Here is an 11,092-nt window from a genome sequence, read left to right on the forward strand (position 1 = left end):
ACAACTGCTCTCTTCTGCTCACAAATCCTTTGCAACATGTTGAAGGTAGAGTTCCAACATGTGGGGACACCACACACCACTCGGTGTGTCGGAAGCTGCAAACGCTGTTGCAACACAGCAAGGGTGGCGGGAGCTGTAGCAGACTTGCGAAAATTAGCTAACAGGCGGCTTACTTTGACAAGCAGATCTGGCAACTCGGGGTACGATTTAAGAAACCGCTGAACCACGAGGTTAAGCACATGAGCCAGGCATGGTACGTGTGTGATCTCGCCTCGCCTCAGAGCCGCCACCAGATTACGGCCATTGTCACACATGACCATGCCTGGATGTAGGTTCAGAGGTCTCAGCCACAGATCTGCCTGCTCTTTCACAGCTGTCCACAACTCACAAGCAATGTGATGTTTATCACCTAAGCTTATGAGTTTCAGCACAGCCTGTTGCCGCTTGGCTGAGGCAGTACTGCAGTGCCTCCAGCTTGTAACTGATGTGGTGATATCTGAGATGGAGGCTGAACATGAGGAGGAGGAGGAGGATGATGCGCAGGAGCTGTACAGTGTGGGGCAACTGTGACTGACATAGGGTCCGCAATCCTCAGTGTGGGGAGGATGTGTTCCGTCCCATGGTCCGACTGGGTCCCGGCTTCCACTATGTTTACCCAGTATGCCGTCAGGGAGATGTACCGTCCCTGGCCACAAGCACTTGTCCACGTGTCCGTTGTCAGGTGGACTCTCCCAGTAACTGCGTTGTTGAGGGCACGGCAGATATTTTGGGACATGAGCTTGTGTAGTGCAGGGATAGCACACCGGGCAAAATAGTGTCGGCTGGGGACCGAGTACCGAGGGACGGCCACTGCCATAAGGTTGCGGAAGGATTCCGTCTCCACCAGACTAAAAGGCAGCATTTCCAACGCAAACAGTTGTGAAATGTGCGAATTTAGGACTGTGGCCTGTGGGGCGTTGGCTATGAATTTGCACTTTCGTTCAAAGATCTGGGATATGGTCAATTGAACGCTGCGGTGGGACGTGGACGTTGATGCTGTTTCTTGAGAAACTGCCATAACAAGTGAACACTGAGAGGAGGGGGCATCTTTGCATGCAGTATGGACAGGGGATTGCCTTGCACGCACAACAGGGGGTTCTCTTACACGCACAACAGTGGAAGAAGCAGTGGTGACACCCGCTGACACTGGTCGTGGACCCTGGGGTTCACCCCACAAAGTCGGGTGCTTTGCTGACATGTGCCTGATCATGCTGGTGGTGGTCAGGCTGGTAATTTTGTCACCCCTGCTGATGCTGGCCTGGAAGGTGGTACAAATGGTCTTTTTGGGGTTATCAGCAGAGTCTTTAAAAAAATTCCAGACTCTGGAAGACCTGCCGGTTGTACTGGCAACGTCCCTCATGTTGGTGTCACGGGGAACGGTTGCCCGCCTTCTGTGTGCGGCCACCACACTGCTTCTTCCTGCCTGTTGGGGTACTCTGCCTCCCTCCCCCTGTGTGCTGCTGGCCTCGCTCTGTGTGTCCTCCTGTCACGTTGGGTCAGTTACTAGATCATCCACCACCTCCTCCTCTTCCACTTCCGCACCAAGGTCCTCCTCCTCACTTCTTGGCAATTGTGTCTCGTCATCGTCCACCTCTTGTGACAAATTGCCAGCGTCGCCTTCCTGTGGCCATGGCTGTTCAAATATTTGGCCATCACTACATGGGATCTCCTCTTCCACCACTTCAAGAGGAGCAGGTGAGGGGCCCAAATATGGAATTGGACCAGTGAACAGCTCTTCAGAGTGTCCAATTGTGGGATCAGTTGCTGTCTGACGACACTGGGCATGGTGGGAGGAAGGAGCATCAGGGTGAGGAGGAGTATGCTGTCGAGGCTCATGGCTACTAACACTTGACCGTGTGGAAGACAGACCGGAGGTGGTGGTGTCCAAGTGACTGGAAGTATTATCTGCTATCCAATTAATAACCTGTTCACACTGATCAGTTCGCATTAGTGGTGCTGTTCTTGAGGTTCCCTAGTAATTCGGTCAAGAACTGGGAGACAGAAGATGTGGCTGTTGGTTGTGGCACATTTTCACCTTGGCCACGGCCCCGTCCTCTGCACGCACCATCACCAGAACGTCCAGTTCCACGTCCCTTGCCACGCGCCTTGCCCATTGAAAATGTAGTAAATTAGCTTACACTCGCACTATCAATGGCAAAAGGGTAATAAAAAGGAGATTTGAACCGTGGAAGAGGAAAACCACAATTCCTGTTATCTGGCCTACACCAGACTCTTTTAAACAGATATATTTGTGTCTGAACAGTCAGCAAGACACTGAGAATGTTTTTTTTTTATTGAAAAAATGCAAAAAAGTGGATAATACAGAGATTTGAACCATGGAACTGCAAAGCCACAGTTCTAGTTATCTGGCCGAAACCAGACTCTTTTAAACAGATATATTTGTGTCTGAACAATCAGCGATAGAAAAAAGAGAGGGGTCGCTCACTGGTCTATTCGGGTGCTCTGAAGAAAAAAGTAATCTCAATTGCAAAAAGAACTTCGGCACTCCATACATGAATATATAAGAAATATTGTATCTAGACTAATGTCACTTTGAAAAATGAAGGTTTTTTGCGCATAATTTGGCCAATTTATGTGTGCCCATCAACCACGACAAGGTCACCTTCATTTTTCAAAGTGACATTAGTCTAGATACAATATTTCTTATATATTCATGTATGGAGTGCCGAAGTTCTTTTTGCAATTGAGATTACTTTTTTCTTCAGAGCACCCGAATAGACCAGTGAGCGACCCCTCTCTTTTTTCTATTAATCATTTTTGGGATCCCGCTCCTGGAACATTGCAGCAGGTACGTGTTCACACTATTAGAAGTTTGACAGCCTTTTTTCTGACCATGTGTCCCTCCCATTCAGTCACAGGTGGTTTTAACTAGCTCTACCAGCCCATACATTGTAGGTTAAAAGCCCAAGCAGAGACATATTGTTCATACAGGCTTACAGCCCAAGAGTGGCATATCCAGTGGTAGCGTAGCGTAGTTTCCCATCATACGAAGGTGACCTTGTCGTGGTTGATGGGCACACATAAATTGGCCAAATTATGCGCAAAAAACCTTCATTTTTCAAAGTGACATTAGTCTAGATACAATATTTCTTATATATTCATGTATGGAGTGCCGAAGTTCTTTTTGCAATTGAACAGTCAGCGAGACACTCAAAATGCTTTTTTTATGCAAAAAAGTGGATAATACAGAGATTTGAAGCGTGGAACTGCAAAACCACAGTTCTAGTTATCTGGCCTACACCATACTCTTCTAAACAGATATATTTGTTTCTGAACACTCACAGACACACTCAATTTTTCTTTGGGGGGGGGGGGAATACCAAAAGGTTAATAAGATGAGTAATTGTACAGTCTGACTGAGGAGAAAAAAAAAGAGGATTTAGATGAAAAAAAAAGGATTTTTCCTGGCCCCTGAGACCTGGGGCTAAGTCTAGCAATTTGAGCAGCAGCAGCACACAGGACTGTAATGCAGTGTTTGTTGGTATAACCACTGCATTTCCTATACAGCCTGCCTGCCTGCCTGATATCTGGTATGGATATTAGTTCTGAGAAGGACTGTTTGTTTGATTTTGCAGGCTTTAGAGACCCTACACTACCTATTTCGCAGTATAAATCTCTCCTTATCTCAGCAGCACTCTCTCTACACCATCTGATCCGGAACGACTGTGTCCAAGATGGCGGCACCCGGTTTTAAATACACGAGGTGATGCTGTGCGGCCAGCCAATCACTGTAATGCCCACAAACAACATGGCTGCGGCATTACAGTGACTGGCTGGCAATCCCTGCATGTTCATTGGCTCTGTAAAGAGCGCCAAACATGCAGGGCGGAGACCCGAGCTCCCGCCCGAGTAACCCAGAAATGCTCTGTGCTCGCCGAACATCCCGAGTAGTCAGATGCTTGGGCGAGTACCAAGCAGTGTCGAGCATGCTCACTCAACACTACTGGTTATATGTCCTGCAAATGATTAGAGCTGTCTTCAATAATTAATTGCTCATTTTCTGTCATTTTGATCATTGCTTATACATAGCACTGAAGTCAAAATGAGTTTTTCATAGACTTCTGTGCTCTGCATAGGCAGCAATCAAAACAAGCATTTGTAATTTCAGCCGCTGCTTATGCTGAGTACACCAGTGGATGAGATACTCATCTTGCTTGCTTTGTTTGTAGCCACTCGATACAAATAATATAGAGATCTCAAATCTAGACCTCAAATATAGAGATCTCAAATCTCAAATAAATACCATAGTCAGGTATATAGTTCATTGATGTGGATAAGTAATGAAGCATATTGTTAAAATGGGCCCTAAAATCCTAAAATTATCTGTGAGATAATAGTGAAGTGATGGAAATGGAAAAGATAAAGTTTAAATCAGCTAACTAAAAACAGCAGAACAGACCCCGTTTAATTTTATTACAGCCCTTATATCAAACTGATACATTCCCATACTTCTACTGTAGCATATACCTTGGAATCTTATTGGTCAGTTACTGATCACATGACCAGTTCCATCCAGGTGCATGTGCGCTCAGTTGACAGTTGAGGAAAGTGACAGTTGGAGCTGACTGGTGATAGTGAAGAAGTTGTCTGCGGACTGTGAGCAAATCGATAATATGGAGAAAGAGGAGATTGTAGGGAAGAAGAGAGAGAGAAAAAGAAGACACTTGGACTCATGGGTTGATGAGGAGTCTTCAATCAAAAAACCCAAATGGAGAGGAAGAAAGGGTAAAAAACCAGACTCAGGACGAAAGATGTCTCCCACCCCAGAGATGGAGCAAGTGGATGAGGACGTCATTGCCCAGAGTGAAGGATTGAAGAACAGAAGACATTTGGGCTCATCGGCTGATGAGAAGTCTTCTATCAAAAAGCCCCAAAGGAAGGGAAAAAAGAGGAAGAAACCAGACTCAGGACGGAAGATGTCTCCACCCCAGAGATGGAGCGAGTGGATGAAGACATCATTGTCCAGATAAAATTACCGAAGAACAGAAGAATCAGCCTGGACTGTTCAGAGGAAGGAAAGACACCATCAATCCAGGCCAATAGCCAGAAGAAAGAAGACGTGGGAGGCTCAGGTAAAAAGAGAAATGTAACTAGTAATTAGAGGGAATGTTATTATGCATGTTTTATACCTCCACATGTAATCCAGGGATAAAGTCACCAAAATGATTCCAAATCTGCCTTTATAATAAAAAATTACAAAAAACTGTTTTATATTTGAGCAGATGATTATAGTTGTTGTAGGCAGTTTACCAATATAAAGTCGTCAGAGTTATCTGTTCCCAAATCATGGTGAAATGTTCTTATCATTGTGTAATGTCCAGGTTCAGTTCTGCTGAGATCTACCACAAGACATGGAAAATGCTGAAACCTTTTCAAAGGGAATTTGGCAGCAGTTTTGTGTTACTCTATATGAGAGCAGCATGATATAGGGGCAGAGACCCTTCTTCCAAGCATGTACTATTCTTTGGATTGCATGGTATGATTTTGACAAAATCACAGTTTTCTCTGCTACAAATGTACCAGTTCTCTGAATGCTGAGCTCTGTATAACCCTGCTAACAACACTGATTGGCAGCTTTCTGTGTGTGTACCCTGTGCATAGGCAGAAAGCTCCCAATCAGTGGTGGGGGTGGGGTTATACAGAGCTCATGAATATAGATGACTACCTGGCAGCAGTAGTGATAATCTCCTGCTGATAAAGCTGTGATTTTATCAAAACTACAGCAAGCATCCCAATGAGTGAAACATTTATCTGTATATATTATATATCTATAAATCTATATATATTATATCTCAGATTAGGTGTCAAAACCTTGGTGACATAGTCCCTTTAAGTGCTGCAGTGCCTGAAATAAAGTAAAAAACACATACCTCTTGGAAAAGCGCCATTCCAACAATGTTGGCACTGAGGTAAATATGAAGTGTTTTTACTTTATTTGGGGCACTGTAGCATTCCAGAAGGGGTTGACAAGTAGTGGACAACCCCTTAAATGACTTTCTGCAGAAAACCGTCCCAAAAAGTTGCCAAATTTGTACAAATGTTAGAATGTTGCAATCTCCTTCTCTATTCCCCTCTTATCGCCTCTTCCCACAATCGCATACAAGATTCCTCCAGTGCTTCCCCCCTACTCTGGAACGCTCTACCTCAACACATCAGACTCTCGCCCACTGTGGAAACCTTCACAAGGAACCTGAAGACCTACCTCTTCCGACAAGCCTACAACCTGCAGTAACCCTCGCTCCACCATACCGCTGCATGACCAGCTCTACCCTCACCTACTGTATCCTCACCCATCCCTTGTAGACTGTGGCCCTCGCGGGCAGGGTCCTCGCTCCTCCTGGACCAGTCTCAGACTTGTATTGTTCATAATTATTGTACTTGTCTTTACTATGTATACACCTACTCACATGTAAAGCACCATATAATAAATGGCACCATAATAATAATAAATAATAATAATCCTAGTGATTCTTGTAAAGGATTGTCCGTCTCTTTTTAGGTTTATTTCATGAGTATTGCAGTTGCTTCTCAGCACCATACGCTGTATATTTAGAAATCCTTGTGTCTGCCTTGTGTACCTGCTGTAGCAGATGTGCCATGTCTGCGTTATCCGCCATATTGAGGTCTTCTCCTATATGGTTCCTGTAATGTGGAGCACATCACCCATATTGCTAGATTCTCATCAATTGTTCTTGATCCCATCTCCTGACATCAGTGATAGATCGGTGACATGGAGCTGCTGTCCCCTGATGTATAATGTGGAGTCTCAGAGCATCATTGATCAAAACTATTCATTACATTGTCTTTGTTGTCCATAGCAACCAACCAGAGCTCAGCTTTCATTTCTCAACCTGCGTTGGTAAAATGAAAGCTGATCTCTGATTGGTTGTTATGGGTGAATAGACACTCCTACTCTAAGGCTGTGTGCACACGATGCTTTATGCTGCGTTTTTTTTTTTCAGTGTAGATTTGTCACAAAACCTGAAGGATTTCCTGATGCCAGCAAAGTGAATGAGAATCCTGAAGTCTCATGCACACGTTGCTTATTTGTGACTTGCAGATTTGATGCAGACTTAACCCCTTCACGCCACAGCTAATTTCCGCTTTTGTGTTTCCATTTTTTCACCCCCTTCTTCCCAGAGCCATAACTATTTTTTTGTCCACATAGACATATGAGGGCTTTTTTTTTTGCGGGACGAGTTTTACTTTTGAATGACACCATTCATTTCACCACTAGTGTACTGGAAAAAGGGAAACAATTCCAAGTGCAGTGAAATTGTGGAAAAAAATACAATATGACATTGTTTTTTGGGAATTGTGTTTACATATTGTAGTAAAAATGACCTTGCAATATTACTCTCCTCATCAATACGATTACGGCAATACCCACCCAACATGTCCAGTTTTTTATTATTTTAGTGGTGAAAAAAAATCTGAAGTTTGGCCCCCCAAATATTTAGTGTTGTACATAAAGTACTTTTTGCTGCTATTTATACGATATATACTTACCATATTCCTACATATGTACATACCCTATGTTTGATTATATAGTTGTAGTATATTACCACTGATGAACATATTCATTCTACTGCCCTATCAATGGAATAACAGTTATACATATACTTACCCCAAGTGCCACCTTTGTTTGGGTACCCTTTGCCCATTTTTTGACTTTCATTATTATTTATTTTATTTCATAAATATATTCCATCTATATATCGTTGTAACGTGTTATTTCTCTTTGGCACAATTGTTCTTGAACACTCAACATTTATACTTTATTTTGTCTGTGGTCTAATTTTTGTGGAACTGCAGGGACTAAAAAACGATACCACATATGTATATATTTCTTTTAATATCTTTACTTTCAAAGGGGCAAAGAGGGGTGCTTTGAACTTTTTTTTTTTTTTTTTTAACCAACTAACAGCATATCAAACAAAGGGTATAACCATATAATTTGCATAAAAAAAACATAAAATGCAACCTGTATTAAAGATAATTAAAATTATCCATACAAAGAAATAATCTGAAAATCAAAGTGAAAAATAATGAATGTGCAGAACTAGTCTGCTCCTATTGTCCCCTATGATGACCCTTCCTGACTGCAGGGGTTGGCACCCTAAATACAGTATGACAATGGCACCCCCACTCACAAGTCGTCTGTCCCTCAAAGTCCCTATAAGTCCCTGGAAATAACAGTGAGCAATAGATTAGGGCTAATATGATAATATAAACCTAGAAAATTATATCTATAAATTAGGCAACAAGAGTATATTTTAAAATATGTATCTCTTTATTAAATCGATTAAAAACACAAAACATGTTATACATGTTATAAAAAACTATGTGGAGGGGAAAGAAAAGGGTGGAAAGGCATAAAATTATGTTACAGGGCGAAGGAAGTGAGTGTGCACTCCATGCTACATACAGGGAATACCAATTCAAAAAGGTCAATATATGATAAATTGCATAGATTTTTATTATACACTAGATGGTGGCCCGATTCGAACGCAGGGCCAGCGACCAATCAGCGATTTTTAACACAAATGTCCGGACCTTTGTAACACCATGCCGATACTGTGGGGACATCAGCGGCTAGGGTGTCAAGGGAGGACCGGGGAGCGGCGCTGCGGGTCGGGATACTTCTGCTGCGAGCAGTCGCTCATGTCCCGGGTTCTCACAGCGGAAGTAGCCGCACAGGCAGCGGCGCTCCCCGGTCCTCACTAATACGATTCCGCTCCACGCTCCTCACCAATACGATTCGCTGATTGGTCGCGCTCTCCGCACGCGACCAATCAGTGATCTCGGCGCTAAAGTTAAACACCGCTCTGCTGATTGGTCGCGGCCGCTGCCCGCGACCATTCACCGATTTGGTCGCCAAATTTAAATATCGGCCGCGACCAATCAGTACAGCGGTGTTTAAATGTGGAGCCAAGATCGGTGATTGGTCGCGGCCGATATTTAAATTTGGCGCCCAAATCGGTGATTGGTCGCGGGCACCGCCAGCGACCAATCAGCGATTTTTAACACAAATGTCCGGATGTTTGTAACACCATGCGGATACTGTGGGGACATCAGCGGCTAGGGTGTGAAGGGAGGACCGGGGAGCGACGCTGACATCCAATTGGTCGCGGCCGCTATTTAAATGTGCCGCAGAAATCGGTGATTGGTCGCAGTCTTGGCCCGCGACCAATCACTGATCTTGCGGCTAAAGTTAACCACTACTGTGCTGATTGGTCGCGGACGGTGCCCGCGATCAATCACCGATTTGGGCGCCAAATTTAAATATCGGCCGCGACCAATCACCGATCTTGGCTCCAGATTTAAACACCGCTGTACTGATTGGTCGCGGCCGATATTTAAATGTGGCGCCCAAATCGGTGATTGGTCGCGGGCAGCGTCGGCGACCAATCAGCACAGCGGTGTTTAACTTTTGCGCTAAGATCAGTGATTGGTCGGGTCCGAAGACCGCGACCAATCATCGAATCGTCTTGGTGAGGACCGAGGAGCGCCGCTGCCTGTGCGGGTACTTCCGCTGCGAGAACCCGGGACATGAGCGGGCGCTCGCAGGCGAAGTATCCCGACCCGAACCGCTCCCCGGTTCTCCCTTCCGCATGGAGGTCAGCGGCGCCGGCAGTCCATCCGCTGCTACCGGCCGGGAGATGAGCGCCTCGCGCCGCTCATCTCCCGGCTGCATCTCCGTCCCGCAGATGGGTCCGGCGGTCGGGTTCCTTCTGCTGTTGCCGGCCGGGAGATGAGCGCCTCGCGGCGCTCATCTCCTGGCTGCATCGCCGCTCATCTCCGTCCCGCAAATGAGCCGCTAACGGCCGCCATCTTTTTTCAGAAATCCCGCGGCGCTGATTGGCCGCTGCCGGACCAATGAGCGACGCGGGATTTCCTGGACAGACAGACAGACAGACAGACAGACAGACAGACGGGATAAGACGATTATATATATAGATTACATGATAATCAAGTTTAAAGTGCATATGCGAAAAAATTTATGTGATAACTTCATTGGTCCCACTGATAAATATCAATATAATTTTATTTTTAATATATGTAGACCAAAAAAAAGGATATATTGTACAAACAAGTATTATATTAAGCCTAAAAGATTTTATGCTGAGTTTATATACCGTATTTTTCGGACTATAAGACTCACTTTTTTCCTCCAAAATTTTGGAGGAAAATGGGGTGTGCGTCTTATAGTCCAAATGTTGGGGGGGTATATATATACATTGTGTGGGGTGCGGGGGTAGTGGTAGCGACGGAGGAGCGGGGCACAGGAGGCAGCAGACGCCCGCTGCAGCCTACACTGTCCCCGCTGTTAAAGAAAATGAATATTCACTGCTCCTCATGCCCATGGGGTGTGGGGAGCACTGAATATTCATGCTCCTTAATAGCGGCACACAGTGTAGCCGCAGCGCGGCTCCTGCTGTTTCAGGAATCGCCTGTGCCCGCTGTTAAAGTGCATGAATATTCAACCTCTCTCCATGCCCATGGGCGTTGGGAGGGGTGAATATTCATGCCCTTTAATAAGTGGGCACACGCGATAGCCCGGCAGCAGCAGGAGCTGCGCTGCGGCTACGCTGTGTGGCGGCTATTAAGGAGCATGAAGTCACCGTTCCTCGCGCACACAGTCCCGGTGTGGGGAGCAGTGACTTCCGGCAGCTGATCTCTCTCCTTGTGATGTCATGCGCGGTTCACATGGAGAGATCAATGCGGGCAGACAGGACGCAGCACTGGAGGAGAGAAGAAAGGTGAATAAGAGTGTTTATTTTTTTATATGCAGCTTGGTAGGGATTAGGGGGACCATGCATACTAGGATAAGGATGAGGGGGCCATACATACAATGGTAAGTATGAGGGGTGCCATGCATATCAGGATAACGCTGAGGGGGGCATACATAACAGGATAAAGATGAGGGGGCCATACATAACAGGATAAGGATGAGGGGCCATACATACCAGGATAAGGATGAGGGGTGCCATGCATACCAGGATAGGGATAAGGGGTGCCATGCACACCA

Source organism: Phyllobates terribilis, unplaced genomic scaffold, assembly GCF_046119375.1.
Source record: "Phyllobates terribilis strain yellow unplaced genomic scaffold, ASM4611937v1 Scaffold_1__5_contigs__length_1240528914, whole genome shotgun sequence".
NCBI lineage: Eukaryota > Metazoa > Chordata > Amphibia > Anura > Dendrobatidae > Phyllobates > Phyllobates terribilis.